The sequence below is a fragment of the Notamacropus eugenii genome, chromosome 7, assembly GCF_028372415.1.
Source record: "Notamacropus eugenii isolate mMacEug1 chromosome 7, mMacEug1.pri_v2, whole genome shotgun sequence".
In the NCBI taxonomy this organism is placed as follows: domain Eukaryota; kingdom Metazoa; phylum Chordata; class Mammalia; order Diprotodontia; family Macropodidae; genus Notamacropus; species Notamacropus eugenii.
This window is the reverse complement of record NC_092878.1, coordinates 20434336-20462123: the sequence shown is the minus strand read 5'-3', so window position 1 is coordinate 20462123 and position 27788 is coordinate 20434336. Positions and strand designations below refer to the sequence as shown.

Below are 27788 nucleotides of genomic sequence, written 5' to 3'. Positions count from 1 at the left end.
CACACACACACACACACACACACACACACACACACACACACACACATATATATATATATATATATATATATATATATATATATATATATGAGGGGACTACTCACTCTATTTCTCTGAAATTGCAAACATGAGTGATCATCCATTCTGCCCAATGGGTAAGAGCATCTCAAAGATTTAGAAAATGGGCATACAGGGTTAAAAATTATAGGACCAATTATGTAGCTTGGAATAACAACAACAAACGCCTATCAGTGTGTTAAGTAGAAAGAACCTTGGACTGGAAGCTCAGAGACCAGGCTTCTAGTTAACTTTTCTGCTAGCTAGCTGTGTGACCTTCAATGGGTCACCTAGACTCTCTGGGCCTCAGTTTCCTACTCAGCAAAATGAGTAAATTGGACTAGATGATCTTGAAATACCCTTCCAGCCTTAAGATTTTATTGCCTGGGAATGAGTTAATAGACTTCAAGTATAAGATGAATCTTTATACAAGGGCCGTGAACACAAAAGAAAAAATTGACTTAAACTGCAACATGAGAAATTTAAATTAGATAATGTTTAAATGAGATAAAATTAGATTACATTAAATAAAATAATTTCTGGATAGTGAGTTGTTAAATACAAATGGGTCCCCGTGGGAAAGTTAGGGAATCTCCTTTTATAGTCATTAAAAACAGGCAAGATTATTACCTACCTGGGTTGACTTGTGTGGTCTGCCTAATACTTTTAAATTCCAGAAGACACAAGAATTTGTTTGTACCAGTATTCTCTCTGATAGAGCAGATTTCAAGTTATCCATGCCTGTCCCTCTAATGTAACTTTTGTGTGTTTTCTCCCATAAATTTGCCACTCAGGGTCTGCCTAAGATTCTGAGAATCTTCCTAACAATCTCTTGACATTGTGAGGACACCAGTGAAAAATGCTGGTGGTCTACAGGCTATGCCTCACTCTTACTACAAAATTGTTAGAACAAATAGAATTTTCATACAATAAAATCTGCCATACCAAATACTCATAACCTCCAGTCTAGAAAGAATGAAAACTACCTAATATCTAAAGACCGAACAGAAGAAATCAGAACAATGTGGAAACAGGACAAAGTATGTATTATCCCCATCACCCTATTTACTGCTGTTCTGAAGACGTTTTAAGGGGAGATGTTTTCAGTAGATGAGCCAATATATTGTCTCGAATGTTCATACTCTGCTAATTGAAGGAAAAGTATTCTTTAAACTCTTAGAATATGAAAAGTATTAGTAGGCATTAGTAATGTAAACACAAAATCAAAAAAACCAAAATAGTCTCTACCCTGAGGAATTTGCATTTTCAAATGACTTTTTTAAAATTAACAAAAATGTTTATTTACTCCACCGCCCTTTTTTTAAAAAAAAAAGGAAAAAACAAAACCTTTAAAACAAATATACATACTCAAGTAAAACAAATTCCCAAGTTAGCCACGTCTGCACCCTGAATCTATCATCTCTTTGTTGAGAGGTAAATAACATGCATCACCACTGGTCCTCTGGAATCATGGATGGTCTTAGCATTGATCAGAGTTCTTAAGGCTTTCAAAATTGTTAGTTTTAACTGTATTGCTTTTATTGTATAAGTCCTTCTCCTTGTTCTGTTCACTTTTCTCTGCCTCATTTCATAAGACTTCACAGATTTCTTCGAAACCATCCCATGACTGAAATCAGTATTCCATTACATTCATGTTCGTTAATTTGTTCACGTGTCACCCAAATGATGGGCAACCTCTTAATCTTCAGTTTTTTGCTACTACAAAAAGAGGTGCTACAAATATTTTTGTACATATTGGTTCTTTCTTCTTAATTTGATTTCTTTCAAATATAGGCCTAGTAATGAAATTGGGAAGGGGGACTGTGATATTCCCTCTTGGCTCACTTCCCACCCAACCTGCCCTCTCATATAAGTGCAAAGTTCTGACTTCACAAAATACATCTAAGCCTGGGGTCCTCTACTACTTGACTGGTATGCCATGGGCCTGAGTAAATGCTAAAATTCTACGAGCTATTTAAAGTCCCGTGAGGCACAATGATCTCATTTGCTTGACCTATCACAATTTTCCCTTCTTGGTCTATCAAGGGTATCTCTGTCTAGAAAAGAGATCGCAAGGTGCAAATCATCTTGTTTACACATTTAAAAGTTCATCAAGGTTTTATACTGATCATGTTCAATTCATTGAAATTGTTGTATAGAATCCACATCCTTATTTAAAGAAACTATTGTGTTATTAATTTCCAACAGAATTTCCATTTTCCTTGAAGGGAAAGTTGCTTTATTTTTGTCTTTCTATCCTCAATGTGTAGCAAGCTGTCTTGCACATAGTAGGTGTTTCATTGCTTATTGAGTAAAATTCATAAATTACTCATGTATTTTACTATTCACACTAGGAAGGGAGTGAGGTTTAAGCCAAATACATAAAACTCTACAGGAATTAATTACACATCATTTTCTACTTACTGCTCTACTTTTTCCTTTGGCCTTTGTCCCTTATCAATGTAATTGGTAGTACTATGGAGCTTCTTGGATGAAAAAGCCTGTTGAAATAGGAGTTATTATGATCAGTCTTCTTTCTGTCTCCTCTATCTAAATGACTACTGAGAGCCAAATCTGGGCAACCAGTTAATTATTCTAATGATTATTTCCACTCTTAATTTTATTCTATTTCTCTAGATGTCTTGCCAACATAGAGTTGAAGAGAAAAAATCTGGACTTCCTAAGCAGGATACAGAACACAATCCTAGAATTAGCTGTAATTATTAAAGGCTGTTATGGGAGGCTTTAATGACAAGATAAACTCATCTGTTCCTTTAGTGTGATCCACCATGTTGGTTACCCTAGATATTTAGAACCTATTATACAACCAAGCAATCCAAGTACAGGTGTTGGCAGTTAGACAAAAACCTTAGAGTCAAAGAGATGCTACCACGTTGTAACTGACGATCGGATGACTTTCAAATGTTTTAAATTCTAACAGGGGGTTAATTTCAAACTAACTTGATTCTATTTCTGCATTAATGCTTCTAAAAATCTGCTTTTATAATTTCTGCTTATCAAGGATTGCCCTTCTGGTGTAATAACTGAGCCAAGACTCAGTTATCAAATACTATGAAGGGTTCTGTTAATTAGATAGTTTATCTGTGATGAGTTGTTGACATTGAGATGATGTGTGTTAAATAATTTAAAAATATTCTGTGGGACACTAACTTGGTAGCTTGGGAGCATTGTTCTTCTGTTTTGCAGACCCAGTTTTAGGTCTAGCTAGAAACCCTCAGCACAAATGAATGAAATGGTTGAAGCACCTTCCTTAAACACCGAATCATTCAGATTTCAAAATCATAGGTGAGAAAGAATAAATCTTCTTGCACTGTATTTGTCAGCTCTAGTCTGTCCTAACTAATTCAGATTCTTTCATACGCTGGCTAGTCTTTAACTGCTCGGTAATGACTGCCAGGAAATTCAACATTGGCTGTTTATTAAACACAATTTTCAAGATTTGCTCTTTTCATATAATCTCTTTTGAAGAACATTTTTCTTTCTCTTTCTTTCTCTCTTTCTCTCTCTGTCTCTTTCTTTCTTTTTTGGTGATTTTCTCTGGCTTTTTTCGTTCCTCCTCCAAAATAGGGCAACCTGGGAGAAATCTCTGAAATAGAATACTTTTTTTTCTCATGTAGGTAAATTAAAGCTCCAGCTGTTAAGGGCCTTTCTTTCTTTCCGTCATTTTTCTTTTTCAAGTTATCGTCTGTGAAAGCAGAGGCCAGTCCACAGGGGATGACTTAGAGCCTTGGAAGAAGCTGCAATCTTTGCATTTTCTAATGGGAACAAAAAAAAAAGTGTTGGACGCTAGTCTTTAGCATCAGGAAACAATCCTAATTAGCCCATGGTTGTTAAAAGAACAAATCATCTTTTATTATCTTCCTGATTTGGTTTTTTGGCTCCTTGTTCTCCCTTTTATTTCACTCTGATTCTCTCATCTTGCCATCTTGGTTTCATATTCACTCTGTGCTACTGAAAGCATGGTTTGATCTGGAGCAAGCTTGACTATAAGGATGAACACTCTTCTGTCTATGATTTTTATCTTTTTATTATTTTTACTTATTTATTTTTAGTGTATAACATTCAATTCCACAAGCTTTTAAGTTCCAAATTTGTCCCCTTCCTTACCCCCTCCTCAAGACATCTGATATAGGCTCTACCTGCCTATGTTTTTTAAGGAGTCCTCATGTCAGTTTCATCATATATGGATGTGATAGAAAGAAAGATATGGTGCTTACCCTGAAAGAGATTACAAATATAAAGTATTGTGAATTAAATATGCATATAAAAGCATTTGGCAAGAACTTTTATTAATAATGATAATAACTGGAATTTATATATAATTTTAAGCTACGTAAAGCAATTTTTACAAGTTAGCTCATTTGATACTAATCTATCTTTTTCTTGGTTCACTTTTTTCAAAGGAGATCAATCAATCAAATATTTATTAATGGACTTTCTAATATGTCAGGCACTGTGTGGATAAAAACACAAGAGTAAAACAACCTGTCTTCAAGGAGCTTACATTATTTTTCTTTAAGAAAGGTAGGTAAATGGAAAGACCACTAAAATAAGAGAATCTTCTAATCTCACCCTTGCTATTATTAACTGGAAAATAATGTATATAGACAGTACAGCTAACCTGACTAGGCCTTGATTTCCTTAACTGGAAAATGAAGGTTTTGCACTAAATTATTTCTAAAGTATTTTCTAGTTTTGATATTTTGTGAATCTACAAAATACTCTAAAATAGTACATGAATTTGTTGACCCAAGGTGATGAATTTTTCAACCATGGCAACTCTTGAAGACAATATATTAGGTTACAAAAGTGTTGCAATAACTGTGGAAATAGCCAGGTAGAGATCCTTGCTATGTCTCAAGAATAAGATCCACTAAACAATAATGCTAATCCCTAAACCAAGGGTGGGGAACCTGCAGCCTCAAGGTCACATGTCCCTCTACATCCTCAAGTGCAGCCCTTTGATCGAATCTAAATGGATTGAGGACTTAGAGGGTCACAGAGGTTTGCCACCCCTGCCTAAACTGTACACACTCTCAATTTCCTAGCTAAGAATTGTATCAGCTACTCTGAAATCCATGCCCCTCTCAGTCTGTTACCCCAGCTTCCTCTCATCTACTCAGAAGTTAAACATTCTTGAATAAACTGAAACAGGCATCCTCAGAGTTCAAAGGGAAGATATAAATACTAGCTATTATTATGTGACATTGTTGTTATTATAATTTTGTTGTGACTAAAATGGCTATTGCTGCTGGCTGCCTCCATTCCACTGGAATTCCAGATTAATAAATATAAAGGGCAAAAGTTGTTACATTAGTGCCACATATTGAAGCAGAATTGAGGACGATAGATAATTTGAAATATTTGATAGACTATCAAGTGAAAGATGAATTAGACATACTCCTCTTGACCACAGAGGGCAAAAACTGAGAGCAATAAGTAGAAAATGATAGGATGTATGTATGGATGGATGGATGGATGAATAGATAGATAGATAGATAGATAGATAGATAGATAGATAGATAGATAGATAGATAGATAGATAGATGGATGGATGGATGGATGGATGGATGGATGGATGGATGGATGGATGGATGGATGGATGGATGAATAGATAGATAGATAGATAGATAGATAGATAGATAGATAGATAGATAGATAGATAGATAGATAGATAGTTGACATTCATTATGTGTTGATTATGTGGTAGACATTGTGCTAAATCCTGGAGTTTCAAAAACAAGAAAACAATGTAGTCCCTGCCCTCAAGAAAATTTCATTCTATGGGAAGACAAAACACAAAGATCTGGAAAGTAGAGAGGGGGAGGGGGAGGGAAGTTACATAGAGGTAAGATTTGAGCAAGCACAGAGGAACAACTTTCTAAGAGCCATTCGAAACTGGAATGGGTTTCCTTGACAAGTAGTGAGTCCCTCGTTATTGAAAAGTCTTCAAATGGAGTTTGTTTTTTTTTTTGCTAGGAATTTGCTAGAAATTGTAGAAGAATGAATGTCAATATCCATATACATTTGCATAATATTAAATGGTATTACTTCCTTCTCTGAGATATGGGACCCACAGCTGGAGCTTCCTTTCACCGAATCAATCAAAATGGCACATTTCAAAGTTCTGTCTACAAAGCATTTTGTTCATGTCTAATACATTACCATCAATAACCGCCTTTAAAATCATTCTGTTTTCCAAGTGAGCCAATAGGACAAAAGTGCATCATACAATGCCATGCAGAAAATGTATATTGGACCCAGTGTTAGTACATAAATTCCTTTCTTCAAGTCATGGCTTTTTTCTTTAATTCTGACAGGTTTCAGTTATTAAGGTTTTCATACTCTTTGACCCAGTGATACCACTACTAAGTATATACTCAAAAAAGATCAAATAAATAGGAAAAGGACTCATATATGCAAAAATACTTACAGTAGCTCTTTTTGTTGTGGCAAAAAATTAAAAATTGGGGAGGTGCCCATCTATGTAGGAATGGATGAACGAATCATGATATATGAGATATCTCAAATGACTTACCCTGTAAAGTGTTCTGAAAACTTAAAAGCGCTATATAAATGCTAACCATCATTGTTATCATAATTGTAGTAGCATAGTATTGGGTCATAAGAAATGATGAGGAAAACATGAATGGGGTCATGTCTTAGGGCTATAATATTTCAGGGCTATTACCTGAGCCTCTAAAAAACCTGCCCTTATCTCTTAAGGAAGCGAACCCACCCAGTTTTAAGTCTTATCCAAGGAGAATTGCTCTAGATTGGAGGAGTAAATCAATCCTCTCATCAATGCTGTATACCTAGCCAATCCCAGACCACGCTTCCTCCCACCCAACCAATCACCAGGATGCCAAGGCTAGCTGATGTGGGCTTCTTGCCATCTACACTGCCAAGATGTGGACATCCTCCCCCACTCTTCCTTTCAGAAAACAATAATCAATTCAATATTACCACTGCTACTAGAAAGGATGATTAAGTTCACCTTCCAAGCCACCACTCTCCAGTATATATTGTATCCTAATGGAATATAAGTTCTTTGATGACAGGCATTCAAATATTTTTTATAATTGTATTACAAGTACCAACCACATGCTGATATTTAATAAGTGTTTAGTAAATGCTTGTTGATTGAGTAGTTAAAATGTTTTTGAAAAATGACCAAAAAGTAGATATAGCTAGATCTTATATTTTCTATACCTCTCAGTTAGTTATATGACTGTTAAGATATGATCTGCTACCAGAAAAAGGTCTATGAATGCCTGCTTTCTTATATTTTAATCAAGGATGTCTTAGATGTCTGCACAGACTATTCTCATTAATATGAGAGATTGAGCATATGAATCCATAGCTACTAATATCTGGTCTGTCACTTTCTTAGAGTGGAAGTACTGTGTATGATTTTTTTATTTTCCTATAGAGTCTTCCCCCTCTTTCCGATAGTTCGAATTTTTTCCCTAAATGCCTTTAAAATTATATTTGCTTAGGTCCATATGCTCTTCCCAATTTTATATTCTTTGTTGATGTTATCACTGAGGAAGTAAAGTCCAAATATGATGATAATAATTAGTAGCATTTATATAGGACTTTAAGGTGTACAAAGCACTTTCCATACATTATCTCATTTGATTGTCATTCCAACCCTGTGACATAGGTATTATTATCCCCATTCTACAGACAAGAAAATTGAGACAGGTAACATGACTAACCCAGTTAGTAAGTGGATGAGACATAATTCCAAATCAGGTTTTTCTGATGCCAAGTCCAAATCTCAAATGACTTTACCACCGAGTTGCCCAAAGACTGGTTTCACTATTATTGGTAATGATGCGTTCTTTTTCATGACTATCTTTTGCCCTTCTCTCTTAACCTTGTTCTACAATCTACAAATGTTCTAAGAATGATCTGTTTTGTAACACCAAGTTCTCTTTTCTTCCCTTTTCCCCTTCAACTGTTTTTCAGTGTTTCATGAAATAGTGTTGTTCATAATCTTCTGTCATCATCCTCTGTGCTGTTTATCAAATGAACTTGTACTCTAGACAAGTCTTGACCTTGACTGCCACCTCTCTTCCACTTGACAAGGATTGATTTTGACCTTTACTCTAGCTAGTCAATGATCTGCATGCATACAAATGGCTGAATCTGAAATTTCTCCTACGTTGGTAATTAGTATTTCCCATGTCTTCTTGAGAAGGTTTCCTAGAGGAAGCTCGAGTTTTGAAGGTTATGTTAATTACAAGGTGGGTAGGATGGGTCATGCATTCCAATTGGTAGAAAGATAAGCTTTGAAGGGATAGGCACAAAGATTATGTTCAGTTTAGTGCTAATGGCGATAAGCCTATACTCTGACTCCTGAGTTAAATGAAGAAGCTGCAGGGGAGAATATTTTTACTGTCTTCTCTCCTTAACTACAACTCACATCTAGTGCTGGCAAAAGTCAGCACAATTACATTGTTTCCTCACTAGATAGCCATCAAGGACACCAAATTTCTAATTTCCAATTATATGGCATGAAGAAGATCATTTGAAAGCTAGTCAGAAATACAGGATCACCAAATTATTTCTGCAACAAAAAATGCAACTTGGAATCTCTTTTTCTGACTGACTTCTCTTTTGCTTTTCACATTTCTTAAACAGATTTAATATAACCATAATGAATCATGAAAAACTCCTACCTAGAGATAAGAAGGTGTCAAGTTTCTCAAACAATATTCTCTGCTACATCTGAAAATCCTTAGCCAGTGTCAGGTTATTATCAGTTTTCCTAACCAGACTTTGCTATCATGAATCAAAATGGTCAAATTACAGAATCTGAGAGTTGAGAGGGACCTCCATACACAGAAGCAATTCCCATTATGACATCCCTAAAAAGTGAATGGTCTCCCAACTTCTACTTGAAGAACTACAAGTAGGCAGTCTTACACTTTACTTCTCCAATGCATACTCTTCAATCCAGTGACTCTGGCCTCCTGGCTGTTCCACTATCAAGACACTCCATCTATCTCCTCTGGCTGTCCTCCATTCCTCAGCTCGGACTACTCACCTCCCTGGCTTCCTCCCAACTAGAATCCCATCTTTTACTGGAAGACTTTCCTCATCCCTCTTAATTCAAGTGCCTAACCCGCTACTTATTTCTTATTTGTCCTGCATGGAGCTTGCTTTGTACATACTTACTTCTTGTTGTCTCTCCCATTAAATTGAAAGCTTCTTGGGGGTAGAAACTGTCTTTTGTCTCTGTTTCCCCATCACTTAGCACAGTGCCCATCATAAAATACATACTTAATAAATATTTGTTGATTCATTGATAGGCAGCTCATTCCATTTCTGAGAAGTTTTAATTATTAGAAAGCTTTCCCTGACATTGAGTAGTATACTATATCCAAAAAAGCAGTAGGTTGTCTAGGTTGTTTTTTTTAACCTTTCAATGAATTCACAATATAAGTAGACCAAGTTCTTTACACCATCTACCTCATATGCTTAAGTAATATTATACAGGTGAAGGAGGATGAAAGGGAGAGAGGCACATTTAAACACCCAGAGTTTTTAAACACTGTGGAAGGAAATAAAGTTTAAGAACTGTAAATCTTATGGCATCAAAGGTTAGGCATAAGAGATGGTAGACTACTCAAGTCCAGTATTTCAAATATAAGAGGGAAAGTTTCACATTCAGTTGATGTAACTACAATTTGTTAATACAATACAAATCAATTCTGTGCACATACTTATGCAAAAAGGTTACAAGACATGAACTCTGCTTCACTGACACCTGTTGGGTCCCTAACTTTGTCTGTTGAAGGAAAAGGAGGCTATGCATGCATACACATATTCCCAGGAAGTCAACTCTGTCCAGACACCATCCAACAAACTATTAATGGCAATTAGGTAGTTCAGTGGATAGACCTCCAGACCTGAAATCAGAAAGACCTGAGTTCAAATCCAGCCTCAGTTACGTGACCTCAGGCAAATAAACTTTATCTGTCTCAGTTTCCTTAACTGTACCTCCCAGGGTAATTGTAAAGCACTTAGCGCAGTTTCTGGCATATAGTAAGTGCTATATAAATGTCAGCTATTATTCTCAGGGTCTATATTATTCAAAGAAGATGAAGATGAAAAATAGGTCCCTGAGGGAATTCCTTTGGAGTCTAGAGCCACACCCAGAAGTACTTGTCAGTCCCTCTGGCTGCCTCTGTCCAATGCTATCCCCTCTTTCTCTGAGGGAAGAAACACATTCCAGCTGCTCTGTAGAAATGGAATGTTGTGTCCCAAGAAATGAAGTTTCCAGTTGCAGAGATGGCAAGCACACACACTGAAATGAATCATGCCAGGAAAGTCCTTGATCTGGGAGTACTTCAAAGGTGCACTCCTTTGCTTGCTTTTGCACTTTTGGGTGCCCTGGGGGTAGCCAGTTATCCTTCTCTTCGGGGCTTATGTTGCTACCACACTGATGTTGTGAGGATTAATGCCTTGGATTACTACCATACTACCATCATAATTACCACCACAAAGCAGTTATGAAGCACCCACAAGTGCATCGTGCTGATGTGGGTACTTAGATGAGATTAAGTCTTTCTGCTTCTCCCAGCCACAGCTCCCTACCTAAATTGTATCCAACAGCCATGGATATACATAAACAGATCAAAGGACATGTGGATAATACAATTATCCCCAATAACAAATGTATGAATTAAATAATGTTTGAACCCTTGGAAGTTTGTATTCAGGCTGCATCAGGAGCCAGGCTAGTGGATGCAGGTGTCTCGGTGTTCATGCATCACAGGTGTTTGTGTCTTCGAAGATCTGACCCTAAAATTAATGAAGCCACGCTCTCTAACAGTGTTACCAGATTTAAATGAATGATCTTAAGGAATCCATCTGGGTTGGACAAATTGAGGCAACTGCCATGAAATTTAGCCTTAGAGTTTATCAGGCACAATATTGATTTGTTGATACCGGCACCAAAAGGCTGATAGAACGGGCATTACAAAGAACGCTTCTCCCTAAAGTTTAATAGGCATTTTTAAAGTGTTCACTATATGTAAGGCAATGAATGAAGCACTGGTAATGAAAAGAGAGACAAGAATAGTCCTTGGCCCCAAAGAGCATAAGTGATGCATGAAGACAAGTCACCTGCATCACTAACCTGGCTCCTGCTGAAGTCTAAATATAAACTTCCAAGAGTTCAAACACGTATTTAATTCATACATTGGTAATTTAGGTAATTGTATTATCCACATATGCTTTGACCTGTTTATGTATATCCATGTCTGTTTTAGGTGACAGGCTGTTGGATAAGATTTAGGTGGGGAGCTCATAACTGGGAGAAGCAGAGAGACTTCATTTTATCTAAGTACCACATCATCAAAATTCACTTGTGGATGTTTCATATATATGTGTATATATGTGTGTGTGTGTACATATATACATATATACATGTATGTATATATACACATATGTGTGTACGTATGTATGTATTATATGTGTATGTGTACATATGTATTATATAATATATATATTAACAGAAGACGTTAAATAATCTGAAAGGAGACCGTATTAGCATCTGGTCAGATCAGGAAAGACCTTCTAAAGAAGATAAGATTTGAGCTGAATCTTGCAGGGAACCCAGGAAATTAAGAAGCAAAAGTGATAGGTGGAACATTCCAAACATGAAGAACAGCCAGAGCAAAGATACAGGGATGGAATGTTCTATTTGAGAAACTGCTGAGAGATGGGAATAGTTTGACATTAACCCCCAACACTTCCATCCACATGAGAGGAAATGCAAAGTCCCCCCATTGCAATCTGTTCCTCAGGCCCGCACCCTTTCCCATTGGTCATGGACCAGGCGTCTCCAATACCCTGCAGAAAGGACATTGCAGCTTCTACCAGCGAAAGGAGCAGGAAGTCACCACCTACAACATTTCTGACAAAATAGAGGATGATTAGGCCTTACCACTTTTTCTGTCACTGAACCCTAAAGACCAACAGGCCTTACTATCTACCCTACCACTGAATCTTCCTATATGTCTTGTCTCTTCTAGTTATAACATGAACTCCTTGAGAAAATGGACTTCCAGTTTTCAGTTTATGTCCCCAAAACTAAACACAGTTCATGGCACATTATAAATATTTTTCCTTCATACATTTATTCTTTGGGGAATGACTTCAATTCAGCTAACATCTATTAAGTAGCAACCATATGCTCAGCAATATGGTGGCAAAGACATTGAGAAAAGAGTTCCTTTCTTTAAAGAGCTTCTGTTCTACTGAGGAAAATATAACATGTACACAGCTAAGAAAATAAAGGGGAGGATAAAGTATGGCTCCAATGAGGAAAGTGGGATCTGAGTTATACCTTGAAAGAAGACAAGAATTCTGAAGGATAGCAGTGAAAGTGGAGTTCTAAGCGTGCATTTCAGGTTCTCTTAATAATAATGGCTAATATAGCTAAGTGGCAAAGAAGACAGAGCTCTGGGCCTGCAGTCAGCATCAAGACCTGAGTTCAAATCCAGCTGCACACATTTCTTAGCTGTGTGACCCTGGGCAAGTCACTTAACCCTGTTTGCCTCAGTTTCCTCATCTGTAAAATGAGCTGCAGAAGAAAATAGCAAACCACTGCAGTATTTTTGCCAAGAAAACCCCAACTGGGGTCATGAAGAACAGGATATTACTGAAACAACTGTACCACAACAAAATTGTATATTCCTGATTATTCAAGTAAGGAATATACCCTATTTCAGAAGCAAACATATGAACATGATTTAATATGATTTTAATAGACATTAATAAGTGCTAGTTAATCAATTGATTGAACCAAATCTTCCCTAGCTAGTCAGGTAAGGCCTGAAATTCTAATGTTAGAGTTTTATCCCCATTTGGGGTTTTCTCGGCAAAGATACTGTAGTGGTTTCCCATTTCTTTTCCCAGCTCATTTTACAGAGGAGAACAGAGGTACACAAGGTTAAGTGACTTGCCCAGGGTCACACAGCTAGTAATTGTCTGAGGCCAGATTTGAATTCAGGAAGAGGAATCTCTCTCACTCCAGGCCCAGGATTCTATCCACCGTGCCACAAGGTTACTCTTTATATTAGGAAGTTTAGACTTTTAATGATATTCAAATACACCTAGGATAGGGTAACATTTTATGTTTTCATAACAGTAAAAATTATTGCTAGCATTTATTTAACACTTTAAAGTTTGCAGAGTATTTTATATATTTTATCTCATTTGAGCCTCACAACAAATCTGTAAAGTAGGAGCTATCACCTCCACTTTACAAATGAAGACACTAAGGTGGAGAAAAATAAAATGATTTGTCCAATCATGCAGCTAATAAGTATCTGAGCTGGACTTCTTACCTCTATGTCTACCTCTATCTACTTTACCACATGGCGGCAAGATGCAATCCTGTTCACTTTAGTGAATAAGAAATCTAAGAACAGGTTTTCATGAAAGTGGGGGAGCATGAAGACACTGAGTGCCCAAGGAAAAGAGGAAAGGGACACAGAATCGAGAGGTTTGAAGTGCTAAAGACAAAACTTGCCTACTTCACAAGTAGGCCTGAAGACAGCCCAGCCAAGTCAAGGTGCCCCCTAGTCCTTTCTGAATTACCCTTTTCTGAATAGCTCTTTCAATCCAGTGCGCTGTTGGCACTTGCACTATCTAATTCTCCCCTTTCCATTTTCCAGGGCCCAATTCTAGGCCTCAAATTGCTACCTAGAAGAGAAAATTGACTGTAGGAAAATATCCAAAATCCTCATACTGGCATCTAAAGTCCGTTACAGTTTGGCTCTTACCTATTTTGCCAATTTAGTTTATATTTCTCCCTTTCATACGTACTTAATTGCAGTCAAATTGGCATGTTTGCCATATATGTTAGCAATGGCTGAAGAGTTACTTAGAGGACCTGGGTATCTCTGACACTGAACATCCCTGGGCCTTAGTTTCCTCAGCTATAATATAAAAGAGGTGGACTCACTGGCCTGTGAAGTTCTTTCTAACTGTAATCTATAATCTCATTAGTCTATATCTCTTGCCTCTACCCTTCTGTACAAGGGTGGCCACTCATGTCTGGAATGCATTCCATCTTAACCCCCCACCCCTCACAGAATCTCTGCTTTCCATCAAAGTGTAGTGCAAGTGCCACTTCCTACAAGGGACCTTTCCAGATCCCCTCAGTTATCAACACCGCCTGCTTTTGAAAATTACTCTTTTCATGTTCTATTTATTTCCATACTCTGCATTCCTTTCCACTGCCTCCCTCACCACCCCCCAAAATAAATACATATGTATAGTTTTATTTCTACCTTTGTCCATATCTTTCTCTCTATCTATCACTCTTGCTGTCTTTTTCTTTCTATATGTGCTGATGTGTGCATACATACATACATACATTCATATAAATACATTTGTGAACACACACACACATACACGCATTCCTCTAAGGACTTAATAAAAAGTACCTCATCTGTTTCTTACTAAAACCCTGCAAGGCAGATGCTGCTATAATACCAATTTTACAACTGAGGAAAGTGAGGCAAACCCAGGTTAAGTGACTTTGCTAGTATCACACAGATACCAAGTGTCTGAGGCTGTATTTGAACTCAGTTGTTCCTAGCTGCAGGTCCAGCATTCTATCCACTGTGGAATTGAATTGTCAAATTTGAAAAATCTTCCTTTCCTCCTTTTTCTCTGTTCTCTGCTCACAATGAATTCATGCTTGATCTGAGCAGAAAACTGCTTAGCTTCTAGCATGTAGCTCAGTTTCCCAAGTGTCTCTCAAAGGTATCTTCAAACCAATTGGGATAGGAGATGAAGTAACTGTCCCCAAGTAGCCTGAATATGAAGATCAACCTACTATCAAAGCTACTTCACCAACAGCTCCATGCTTGGTTGAATGGCCAGAGAGACCTGAAGATGTACAGGAACCACCTCAGCTTTCTCAGCTTGGGAGAACTGGACATCACAACCTAGAGAGATTCATACCCTAAGTGCCTTCAAATGCCTACCCTGGCTCTTCTCTCTCCCTAACCCACTTCTGCCTCCACAATATATCACAAATCTGTCCCTTCTCCCTGTGCACACAGGCACCACCCCCCTTCAAACCTCCAGCTCCTCTTACCTAGACAATTGGTCTCCTCAAATCCAGCTTCTTTCTCTTTCATCTGCCTTCCAGAGAGCTACCAAATATCTTACTAAAGAAGCATAGATCTGACTGAGTTACTAAGCTGCTCAATAAGCTTCACCGGCTCGCTCTTGATTCTACAAGTCAATATAAACTTCTCTGCTTTGCTTTAAAGTCCTTCACCATCTAGCTCCAACATACCTTTCTAGGGTGATTGACCATGCATTACTCTCCTTCATGCACCATATATTCCATTCAAAATGCTCTATTTGTTGTTGCCCATACACGAAATCCCATCAATGATTTCCATGCCTTCCCTTGCAATTAAAGTTTAAAGCTTTGCTAACACTTTCAGGTTATCTTGTATATTCATCCATCCATCCATCTACTACCAGACAAAAGATAAGTGTAATAATACATATTTGCCTGGGTAGACTACAGTGGCCCTTGTTCACCTCCAAGAGGAATGCCTAAGTCTCCTTACGCCCAAGAAAAGTTTTCCATACTTGTATTCAGTGACGTTAGATGTCAAACAGTGAGGTGTCCTCACAAGAAATCTCAGCAAGTCTGATTTATTACTTTGCTGCTTCTTTGTAAATAGGTTCCCATTATGTAGCCCCTGGGTATGTTTACTAAAGAGATTAAAAGCATAAATTTCATAACAAATCAACTGCCTTTTACAGATAGTAGCAATGGAATTACTATCTCCTAGAAATGGCAAATATGTGTAGATTATAGAGGGAATGAACTACATTTTATTACCTCCTACTAAGAAGGAAGTTTAAAAAAGCACTTCAAAGTGCTATATCTAAACATAAGTCTTTCAAAGTATGACTCCTGGTTCAACCATTTCAATGGAAGCTGCTCAATTCCAAACTTGGAATTCATAGAACATTCTAATCAATATTCTGGTTTCAACATGAAACAAGAGCCAGAACTAAAGAAAACATACAATTTTAGTGCCCATTTTAAAAACTAAAACAGTCAGTCAATCAGTGTTTATTCAGCACCTATTATATGCCAAATATTATGCTTTTATGTCAAAAAAAATATTAAGCATCTATTATATGCAAAGAATTTTACTAGTTTGGATGGAGGAGAAAAAAATAACTCTAGTCCTCTTGAAGAGCTTAATCTCTCAATGGAGTAAAGACACAGATGCAGATACGTACATGAAAAGTTAAATAATATGAGAAATATATGATTAAGCATTAAAACATTGGTACATAAAAATAAGAACTATAAAAACTGAATTCATACTATATACTTTTTATTTTTTTCACTTAACAAAAATTATTTTTTCTCTCCCTTCTTAGCCCTCCACTGAGAAAAGGAGAAAAGAAAAGAAAAAAATAACCTTGAAATGAATATGCAAAGTAAGGAAAAAAATTCTTGCATTGTCCCTACCCAAAGAACATCTATCTTATTCGGCACTCTGACTCCATCACTCTCTGTCACCTTCATCACCGGTCCTCTGGAATCATGGTTGGACATTTTATTAATCAGATTTCTAACTGCTTTTGAAGTTATTTGTTTTTATAATGTTTCTGTTATTATATTACTTTTCCTCCTTGTTCTGTCCGATTCATTTCGTATCAGTTCATATAAATTTAATTTGCATGTCTCTCGTTTTTAGTGATTTGAAGCATTGTTTCACATGGCTATTGATAGTTTGTTTTTTTTATCTTAAAATCTGCCTGGTCTTATCCTTTGACCAGTTGTCAATTGGCGAAGACACTACAATATTCAATTAAAGACAAAAATGTTTGCTTATTTCAATATCAGAATTTAATTATGCTATTTTCCTATCTATCTTCTATTAGTAACCTTAAGCCTTTCTATAAAAAACAAAATGGCAGAAAGAATCAACCACTATCCAATGACATCCTACTTTGCCATATATAGCCTTTTATAAATACATTCCATTGCACTTCATATTCTTTTTTAAGATGAGTTCACCAGAATCAAGTCCACGACAATGAATCATCGTAATTAGCAGCTTTCATTGCCAAATACAAAAAAAAACAATGGAGGAGAATGTCAACAATGCATAACTATTTCACCTCCGAGACCTGAAATCTAGGCTGTGTATGATCAAAAGCAAAGCCAGTATATTGGTATTAATACAGGCCACTTTTCTAACTCCGCCTTGAGCTATTTCAAACTCAAGCTTCCCATTTTCAAAAGCATTGGGTCTTAAGGGAGATGTTGTATTTTAAGCTACTATGTCAAATTGATCAATTTAAAAATATATCTATATATGATGCACATCTCAAAAACAATCCAAAAGGAAAAAAATGGACAGTATTTGATGGAATCTAGATAAATAACCCCATTAAGATAACACTTTGTGCTAAATCTGAAAGCATTTCCAAGACTTAGCTAGAATTATTTTTTAGAGTAACCTTTAAAAATTCATATGGATAGGGACAATATAATAAAATCTTTTTTTATCTCTGCATTATTCCTAAAATGTCACAAGTTAGCTTTTATCCTCTGCCCAAACTTTTCATTTTTTAACACGAAGAACTGATTGATTTGAAGTCATGTTACTGTCTTCCATTTGATTCACATTAAACACTCATTATGGCTGTCATGGTAGCCAGCCATATTAATTAATATTAAGTATTTTCTGGGTTCTAGGCACTTTACAGAAGATTCAAAAGATTTGTGGCCTCCTCTCATGTTGCTTAAGTGCCCAGGAATAAGTTTTAGATAAAAATCACTCCATGCATTCTAGGTAGGAATAGGTGACCTAAGATGCGATTTGAAAAAGAGACCACTTGCATACTATGATGGTAGTGATGGCAGCATGTGAATCCTTGGGTAAAGTTTAAGTACTCATTAAATACTTAAAGAGTTTATTTTGGAAGCTCCTGACATCTACTATTTGTGACACTCCCTCCTCTTCCCCAGTCACTTATGTCACTTAATTCTTCTGGGACTCAGTTTCCTCATCTGATAAAAGACAGGAAGAGAGATGGTACCTAAGGTACCTTTCAGTTCCATGATCCTATCATATGCAAAAGCATCATACTAATTACAGAGTTCAAGGTCATCTCCTCTATCCTGTTGATCCTAATTAGACCTATAGCTAGAATATTTTGAGCAGGAAGGCTATTAACTTGTTTTCTCTAACATTCTGCAGTCATCTATTCCAGCACCTTTCACTGTCTATAAATTCCTTGAGGTACCTAAGGTTGTGGCTCTTTTCCTGGGTTTTGCCCTGACTTCAACGCATATTATTATTTTCTGCCAATACTGATAACCTTGGCAGAGTCATTGAAGAATGCAGTTTTCTAGGACTGAATAGCCTTAAATGGTAGGGTAGTGGAAATACATGTGGCTGTCAAGCAACGTATTATCTTTGAAAACTTTCCTGTCCCTTCTGATATTAGTAGTAGTTCCTAAATGGGACCACTGTGACATCCTTGCCTTACCAACAGGTCAAGAAGAACTATACAATTACTTAATCTGTTCCTGGAAGCAAAGGGTACACGATCTCAGTGGAGGACATGCCTGGAAGGTAACTGGGGGTCCTCCTAAATATCATTACCCCAAAATATTTAGACTCAAAAGATCTTAAGATCTGGAGCAAGGGTGGTCACACATGAAGTTTGGATTCAGTCAAAGAGTCAACCTTGAGGATCTAGAGGACCACATGTGGCCTCAAGGCCTCAGGTTCCTCATCCCCAACTGGAGATAGAAGGGGTCCTTAAAGGCTGCCTAGTACACTGTCTCTTACTACAGATTAGAAAACAGAACTAGAGATGTTAAATCATTTAACCAGGATCACATGGGGAATAAATAACAACAAAGACTCAAGCCTAGGTCTCTAGGATGCCAAAGTCCAGCTGGATTGCTCAGGTTATATGGGCTCTAGATATCTTAGAATCCTAACCTTAGTCAAATTACTTAACTTTGCAAGGCTTCAATTTTTTTAAAATACATAATAATGGCTAGCTAGCATTTGCATAGCCTCTAAGTTTTGAAAAAGCTTTACATCTTTTATCTCATAGGATCCTCAAAACAACCCAGAGAGGAAGGGGTTATTATTATCCCCGTTCTACAGATGAGTCACCTGAGGCTGAAAGAAGGAAACTAAGTGACTTGCCCAGGAACTCACAACTAGTAAGTCCCTGAGACAAACTTTGAATTCCTGTCTTCAGAACTACAACTTTATCCACAGTGTTACTTAGCTGACTAAAAAAAAAAAATCACAAGGCATCCCTTTGGAAAATATAAATCACATACAAATGCTAGGTATTATTCACTTCCAGAAAGTCTTGTTTGATCCTCACAGAAATCTTATAAGATAGGCAAGAGAGGTATTGCGATCTCCATTTTACAGATTTTTTCAATGAAGCAACAAAGTTCCTTGCTGAATGGGATGTCAGCTCAAAAGGTATGATGATGCATTTCCTTAAGGTCCTTTTTGTAAAGTGAAGAGACTTATCTAAATATCTAAAGCCAGACATTTATGTCTGCCTCTCATTCAAAAAACTTACTACAAAAAGTCAATGGATATTTCCAGTAAATTGTCTTTAAGAAGGAATGGTATACAGACTTGTTGTTGTGTTTGTCCTTCGTTGCCAAAGAAGACCATGCCATCAGAGAAATGATGACATGACTTGCACTTGACTTTGTTTTGGGTGAGAGAGGGCTGTGTGGGTCACCAGCCTCACTTTCTCCTCTTGAGCCATCTGGATCTAGTGACCAGATATTCATCAGGATGACTGGAGATGGCCCAGGATGCAGTGGGAGACCTTGGCCCCCTTCAGGCCCTCACTTAGGGTGAGGTAACACCCAATCATTGAAAAGGCTTATTTAAGAAGTAGCCAGGGGATGGCCCCTTTAATGAGACAAAGAAAAAGAAAGACATCAGGCTGGGAGGGAAATGGCAACAGTTATTATTGATAATCACTCTTAAACCAGGAGGGTCCAGAAGAGAGCCCTTAAGACAGGGGCCTAGTGTTGTCCAATGTATGAGCTTCAGAGCGCAGTGGATTTAAGGTTTTGGGGAATCCACTGCACTCTGAAGCTCATATACTGACAGCTTCAAGAGAAAGATTAAAGGAAAAATACCAACAAGGAGAAGAAAAGTGAAGCGTACTCCTTGAGTTTCTCCCAGGCAGCCTTCCCCACAAACCTCTGTAGGTTTGAGGACCAAGCCACTACTTCCCCAGTAGAACCACATCTGTGGTCACTTTATGCAGTAACACGACCCTGTTCCTAATTCATCCTACTCCAACTGCTATTCAACTGTTTTTGCCTGAGGTAAAAAATTCCTGCTTACATCTCAAATTCATATTCACCCATAATAAGAGTTCTCATGGTCATATTCATGAATGACCTCCTACATCCCTAGTTTCATCTCCACATTCTTGTGGTTTAAAAAGCGCCATTATTGGTTGTTCCTTAACCCATAACATCTCGCTATGAAGTTCATCCAAAAATAAGAAAGGACTCATGACAAATTAGAAATCTCATCATATTCGTGGGATTGAAAAAAAAAACACTTAGTAAAACTAGTAACTAATTGTGATGTTGGGCATTCCAAACAACTCTATTTATGTACAGAATCTACCAGCAAATCAAAAGGGAAAAAAATCATAAATTTAAAACTGGAAGAGCCCTTTAAGGTCTACATCATAAATTTAGAGTTGGAAGGGTCACTAGAGGTCACCTAATCTTGGTTCAGTAATTTGTTAGTCATGTCTGACTCTTTATGACCCCATTTGGGGTTTCTTGATAGAGACACCAGAGTGGTTTGTTATTTCCTTTTCCACCTCATTTTACAGTTGAGCAACTGAGTCAAAAAAAGGTTAAGTGATGTGTCCAAGGTCACATGGTTGGTTAAGTGTCTGAGGTCAATTTTGAACTCAGTGAGATGAATTCCTGACTCCAGGTCCTGCACTCTCTCCACTGCACCACCTAGCTGCCCCATCTACTTTAATCCCCTCATTTTATAGGTGAGAATGCTGTGATTTTAAGTGATTCATCTAAGATTACAGAAATAATAAGTGGAAGGGCTGGGACTTGAGGCCTTAAGGACTTGGGCCTTGAGACACCAGGTTCATCCATGATAGAATTAGCATTTCCTCATACCCACAACATGGGTTGACTTTAACCTAGAAGATAAAGCTGTCCCTGGTGCCTGATCTACCTCAGCTTATCTGATGTACCTTTCTAATAATGAGGGAAATCAAAAATCCCAGCCACATGGAATCTGGGGCCTTTCAGACGTGGTGGGCACTTAAGATCACTAACCACTGTATCTGGATGACCTAACGACCAGACCCATTTACAGCTAAGAACGAAGGGCATTGAGAAAGCCAGAGACCAAGTCCAGAGAAACAAAGTCTTGTCATATCCTTCTTGCATATACCTGCCCTATTGGGGAGTGAGAACAAGCATACTTATTTGTCCATGATGTGCCAGATGAACCAGTCACAAACATTATCTCATTTGATCCTTACAATAATCTTGGGAGATATGTCCATTTTACAGTTAAGGAAACAGACAAACAGAGGTTGGCAGTCAACAAACATTTATTAAGTGCCTATTATTTGCCAAGCACTGTACTAAGCACTTGAGGATAGAAATATAAAACACAGTCCCTGCCTTTGAAGATCTTACAAGCTAATTGGTAATTAATCACTAATGAAGTAACTTGTCCAAAGTCACAAAGATAATAGGATCTGAGGCCAGATTTGAACTCCAGTCTTTGTGACTTCAGGTCCACCACCTAGCTGCCTCTGTTAGAGGAATGTAAATCTTCTTTGTTAAATATTCAATGACGTATGAGTACTTCAGGTTGTCCCAATATTGAACCTGAACTACCTTGCCATCTTTTCATGATGTCAACAAAAAGCAACGAAATGGAAATAAAATATAGGTATCATTGTTCTACTGAGCATGCAGGTGGCACAATGGATATAGTGCCAGGGCCAGAGTCAGGAAGACTCAAGTTCAAATCTAGTTTCAGACATTTACTGACACTAGCTGTGTGACCCTGGACAAGTCACTTAATCCAGCCAGTTTCCTCATCTGAAGAAGGAAATGGAAAACCAATTCAGTATCTTTGCAAGAAAAACCCAAATGGGATCATGAAGAGTTAGACATGGCTGAAATGACTGAACAACAACAAATCATCTTACTTCTAGTTAGGCTGAAGTAAGAATTTGTAATTCTGCTCTTAGGGATTTATTCCTTTTGGGTTAAAGGAACTTTACTGCTCAGCCCTCCAGGTTAGCATTGCTACCTAAACCACAAAGGGAAGGCATAAATTCCATAGCTTCACAACTTTACCTAGGGCAAGCTGTGTAAATAAGATCAACAGATCTGAAAGAACTTCATTGTATTTAGGAGATAATTCTGATGAAACTCCCCACAAACACCTTAATTTGAGACCAGGATTATTCAAACTGACTATATACAAAGCCCAAGTTCATTTCATTTTTAGTATTTTTCCACAAGTTGCTATGCTGCATATTAGTCATTCAAACTTTTCTTTTTTAGAAGGAAGAGAACTTAGAGTTTTAGAACTAGAAGGGTGATTTAATCCACCCTTTTATTTTATAGATGAGGAAATGGGAGCCCACTAATAGATTTGCCAGATAATAACTACTAATAGATTTGGCTAGTACCATGGGTAGTGGTGGGACTCACTAGAACAGGTCTCCTAACAATAATTCCAATGCTATATTACTTAATCAAAATTTCAGGAAGCTCCCTCTGAGCATTATAAACATAGATGAATATCAAAATATCAATAATGATAATTAATTATAATAATTCAATTTAGTTCTTTAAAGTTTATAATATGCACTGGATAGTAGGTAGTCAGTGTTCTTATTCACATTTTGCAGATGAGGAACACATCTGAGAGATAATTGAGAGACTTTCCCATAGTCATCCAGTTAGTTAATGATACTTCTGAGGTTCTCTTGATTTCAAGTCAAGTGGACTTTCTACCTTATGATGTCATAAGGAAATCAATAAAAATAACAAAGCCATGCTCCCTTAAGCCCTGTTGTAAGATATGTTTATGCCATTCGTTTACATTTGATTTCCTTTCCTGACAGATCATAGAAAATATATCTCTGTAGAAAAACAATCTAGAAATTAAAGGCAAAGGCATAGACAAAAAGGAAAAAAAGGAATCATCTCTTCCTTTTCAAGTGCTCTGGCAATTTACTCAGAAAACCCTAGAGAAACAGCAAAGAAACTGAGACCATTAGGAACTTAAGTAAAGTAGCAGGATACAATATAAATCCACAAAAATTGTTAGCTTTTCTATTTAGTAATAACAAAAACCAGGAGGAAATAATAGAAACAGAAATACCATTTGAAATAACTACAAGATGCATAAAGTACCTGGAAATCAGTTTACCAAGACACAGTGAATGTACATAAATAAAATCTCAAAATATTTATATAGAAATTAAGTAAGACAAACAATTGAGGGGATATTCATAGTTCACGATTGGGCCATCCTGATATAATAAAAATAGTGACATTACCTAAAATAATTTACAGATTTAATACCACATCATTTTTTTAAAAGGGGATTTTTATCACTTTATAGTTGACAAAATAATAAAAATTCATTTGGAGGGAAAAAGATCTAGAAAAATAATAGGAAATAATGAAAAAATGCAGGAATGAAGTGAACGTAACCCTTCCATATTTCAGTCCACATTGCAAACTAATAATCACCAAATTTATTTAGCATCAGTTAAAAAATAAAATAGTAAATCAGTGCAACAAACTAGACAAATAAGGATAAAAACTGAATGAACTCAGTAGTCCAATGTTTATTAAACCTATGATCAGAAGTTACTAGAGGAATGAATCCGTAGTTCATAAGAACTACCAAGAAAGCTAGAAAGCAGTTTGGGGGGAAAAATAGACACAGACCAATAGCTTATACCAGAGGAGCTCAACACTCCCCAGAAACAGATTAGAATGTTATTGAGAAATATTTAACATAATAAATTAAAATACAACAAAACACAGAAAATATTAGATTTTAAAACTGTCATTGTACAGCTGGCAGGGATTCTTATGTGGGGATTAGTAGTTCTGTTTCTATTTGAGTTTGACACCACTGGCTTCCACCATCAAAAAGTCACCTTTTTTTTTAATGGAAGGAAATAACATTCACTACTATGGCTAGAGGGAAAATTCTTAAATTTGGCATAGAGAGTACTATAAAAGAGCGCATTTAGAATTTCAGTCACTTCAAACTGCAAAGTTTTTATACAAAATGAGTCAAATAAGATGAGGAGGGAAATTGCTGTATGGAAATATATGAACATGCAGTTCTAAATAGAGACTACAAGATCTTAAGCGTAAGAAAGGTGGTTATAAATTATTAATAATTAGGGAAATGCAAAATAAAACAACTCTAAGGTTTCACTTCACATCTGACGAATTGATAAATATAGCACGGTAAAACCGCCTCAGGTTTAAAAAGACCTGGGCTCAAATGGACACTTACTACCTATATGGTCTTACACAAGTCATTTAATCTCATTGGGCCTCAGTTTCCTTATTTGAAAAAGAAACAGTTTGTGCTAGATAGCTTCTAAGTTCCCTTCCAGCTCAAGATCCTCATGATCCTATAATCTTATAACAAAAGATGGAAATAGTCACTGTAGGTGGAACAACTGGAAAACAGGCACACTAATATACTGTTGTAGTAACAATGAATTAATCCAGCTACTCTAGAAAACAATCTGTAATTGTGTCCCTAAAAGTAACTAAAATATCCATTGCCTTTGCCCAGAAGTCTCATTCCTGGGTACATACCCCAAACAGGTTACAGGAAGAAAGAAAAGTCCAGTGTATAACAAAGCACTTGCATTTTCAACATTAGCAAAAACACGGAAACAAAGTCAGGGCTTATCAGCTGGAAAACAGGAAAAAAATTATGACATGTGAATGTCGTGGAACATGACAGTAAAGTAATGGTACTCAGAGGGATTCACAGAAATAAAGGAGGTCTTATATGAATTGATGCAAAGTGAAGTCAGCGTAACCAGAAAAACAATAAACAAAATTGACTTTAAGGATTTAAATTTTAAAAAACCAATAAAGTGAACTTAAACTGAGATAAAGTGGTTGATACAATTATAATAACCAGTTTGACCCTGGAGAAGAGGTAAGTAAATGCACCTCTATCCTTTCCTTAGAGAATGAGGAACCATAAAAATACAATGTTGCATATATTAACAAATATAATAAGCGTTTCTGTTGGTTTCGTTTGTGTTTTGTCTTCCTATCCATTCTTCATATACCTTTCTCTTTCACATGGTCTTTCATCCAGTGACAATGGTCTCCTAGCTCTTCTATGAACTAGACACTCCATCTCTAGGCTCATGGCATTTTCTCTATGCCCCTTGCCTGAAACACTCTCCCTCCTTCACTCAGGTTACTGACCTCTTTGGCTTCCTTAGGTTCCAACTAAAATCTCATCTTTTACTAGGTCTTCCCCAACCACACAACATTCTAGAGCTTTCTTTCTGTTATTTTTTCTTATTTTTCCTATCTATAGCTTGCTTTGTATATGTTCATTTACATGTGGTCTCCCCCCTGAGACTGTAAAATACTTAAGGGGAAGAACTGTCATTTGCTTTTTTTTTTTGGTTTCCCCAGCACTTAGCAGTACCCTGACTATAATATACACTTAATAAATACTGATTGATTGATTTTCTTAGTTTCAAGGTCAGGCTCACTGCAGGCACAAGGGCAAGGGAGAAAGTGATAAAAAGATCTCCACAGGATTGCTATGTAAAAGCATAAAACTTTTTTTTTCCAAAGGAAAGAAAAAGAATTTCATTCTCATTTCACAGTTGATTTGGAGACATGTAGTCTGATTTTTTTCACTTTTAAACTGATGATTCTTTAATACAAAACACAGAGCATTGCTAGAGCTACTGGTCCAATAACCTGATTTTTAAGAAGGGAAAATACCCTTGAAGTTATATCCAAATTAAATTTGAAGAGCCTTAAAGCTGTCCAACTGGTTTCTTAAAAAAAAAAAAAAAAAACTCTTTCTAGCTCAGCAAAGGAAAGTATTGAAGTCAAGGGTTTGAGCTTTTTCTTCCAAACTGACCACAATTAATGTTTTTTTTTCTGAGAAACAGAACCGGGGAAAAAAAGAAAATGATCATGCAAATATTAAAGAAAAGCCTATTTGTGCAGAAGACACTATAGGAAGTGTTCTGGGAGATGGCAAGCTTGCAAGCGATTTAACTAGCCAAACTGTTCAACTTCATGACAGCTTGAATTATCTTCCCCATAACTACTGGTTGAAAACTTCAGACCAGAAATTAGGTTGTCTCTGTCTCAGGTTTGGGGAATATTTTACAGTATATGAATCACTCTTCTTTGTGCATTTAGTTAGGGACCAGCTTCTGATTTCCATTTATCCCTCTACAGACAAGGAACTGACTTTGATTTGCCTGGATCACTCCCTTGGCCACTTAATGGAGGAGAGACTCTTATTGAGATAACTGATTTGGAGAGAGACACACAGTCTCTAGTAATCCTGTGTAAATTATAAGAAACTGGAATAGAACCTGGGAACATAGTAAGTCATTCATGAATAGGGCTCCAAATGTGCAAGGCTGTTTGCACTATATTTTCCACCAGCTCGGCTCCCTGCTATGATTTAAATCTAATAGGATACACACACTGTTTATTTGTCTTCATATTGGCAATATGGCGATAATGAATTGTATAGTTTCCATGAGAATTGAGTGAGTTAATTTCCCTGTTTGGTGACACCAGCTTGTCCTATTTGAATACAAAGTGTTGATGGTATGAGGGCTGTATGTGAGTATAAAATACAAATATGTGCACTTACATTGGAATACAAGATCTAGGAGTCTCCATGGATTCCTTTTTTTTTTTAACTTGAATATTAAACGTGTGCATATGTGTTTGAGTGTATGTAAGAATGCACACATTTGTTTGGTCTGGTCCTGAAGGGTTCCATTTGAATGCTTGTCTTAAATATAACCCCAAAGTGTTTCTCCCTCCCAAGAAGATTAATGGTTCAATTCAATTCAACAATTCAATCCTACATTTATTAAATGCTTAATATGTGTAAGGAAAGCACTGTTCTAGCCACTTGGGACATACACATACCTACACACACACACACACACATATACAATTTTTTTTAAAAAACAAGTCTCTGCTCTCAAGAAGCTTACGTTCTCCTGGAAGGATATAACATGCACAAAAGAAAGTAAATTATTGTTGTCTCCTCTGTTAGATAATGAGCTCTTGAGAGCAAGGAATGTCCTTTTTTTTTTTTTTTTTTTTTTTTTGCTAATTACACGCAAAAATCATTTTCAATATTTATTTTAATAAGATTTTGAGTTCCAAATTTTTCTCCCTTCCTTCTCTCCCCCTCCTCACCAAGACAGTAAGCAACCTGATATAGGTTACATATGTGCAATCATTGAAACATCAGAACAAAAGAGAAAAAACACAAAAGAGCAAGGTATGTCTTTTGCCTTTCTTTGTAACCCCAGCACTTAGCACAGTGCCTGGTACACAG

The 27788-nt window shown here is 36.8% G+C and overlaps 1 long non-coding RNA gene across 1 annotated transcript; it reads left to right on the top strand.

Moving 5' to 3' along the window:
- Positions 1-907: 907 nt before the first annotated feature.
- LOC140513476 (uncharacterized) lies at positions 908-16826 on the top strand. The gene is made up of 3 exons (XR_011970196.1): positions 908-1097; positions 4482-4602; positions 16528-16826. It is a non-coding gene; the product is annotated as an uncharacterized lncRNA (long non-coding RNA).
- The last annotated feature ends 10962 nt before the right edge of the window (positions 16827-27788 follow it).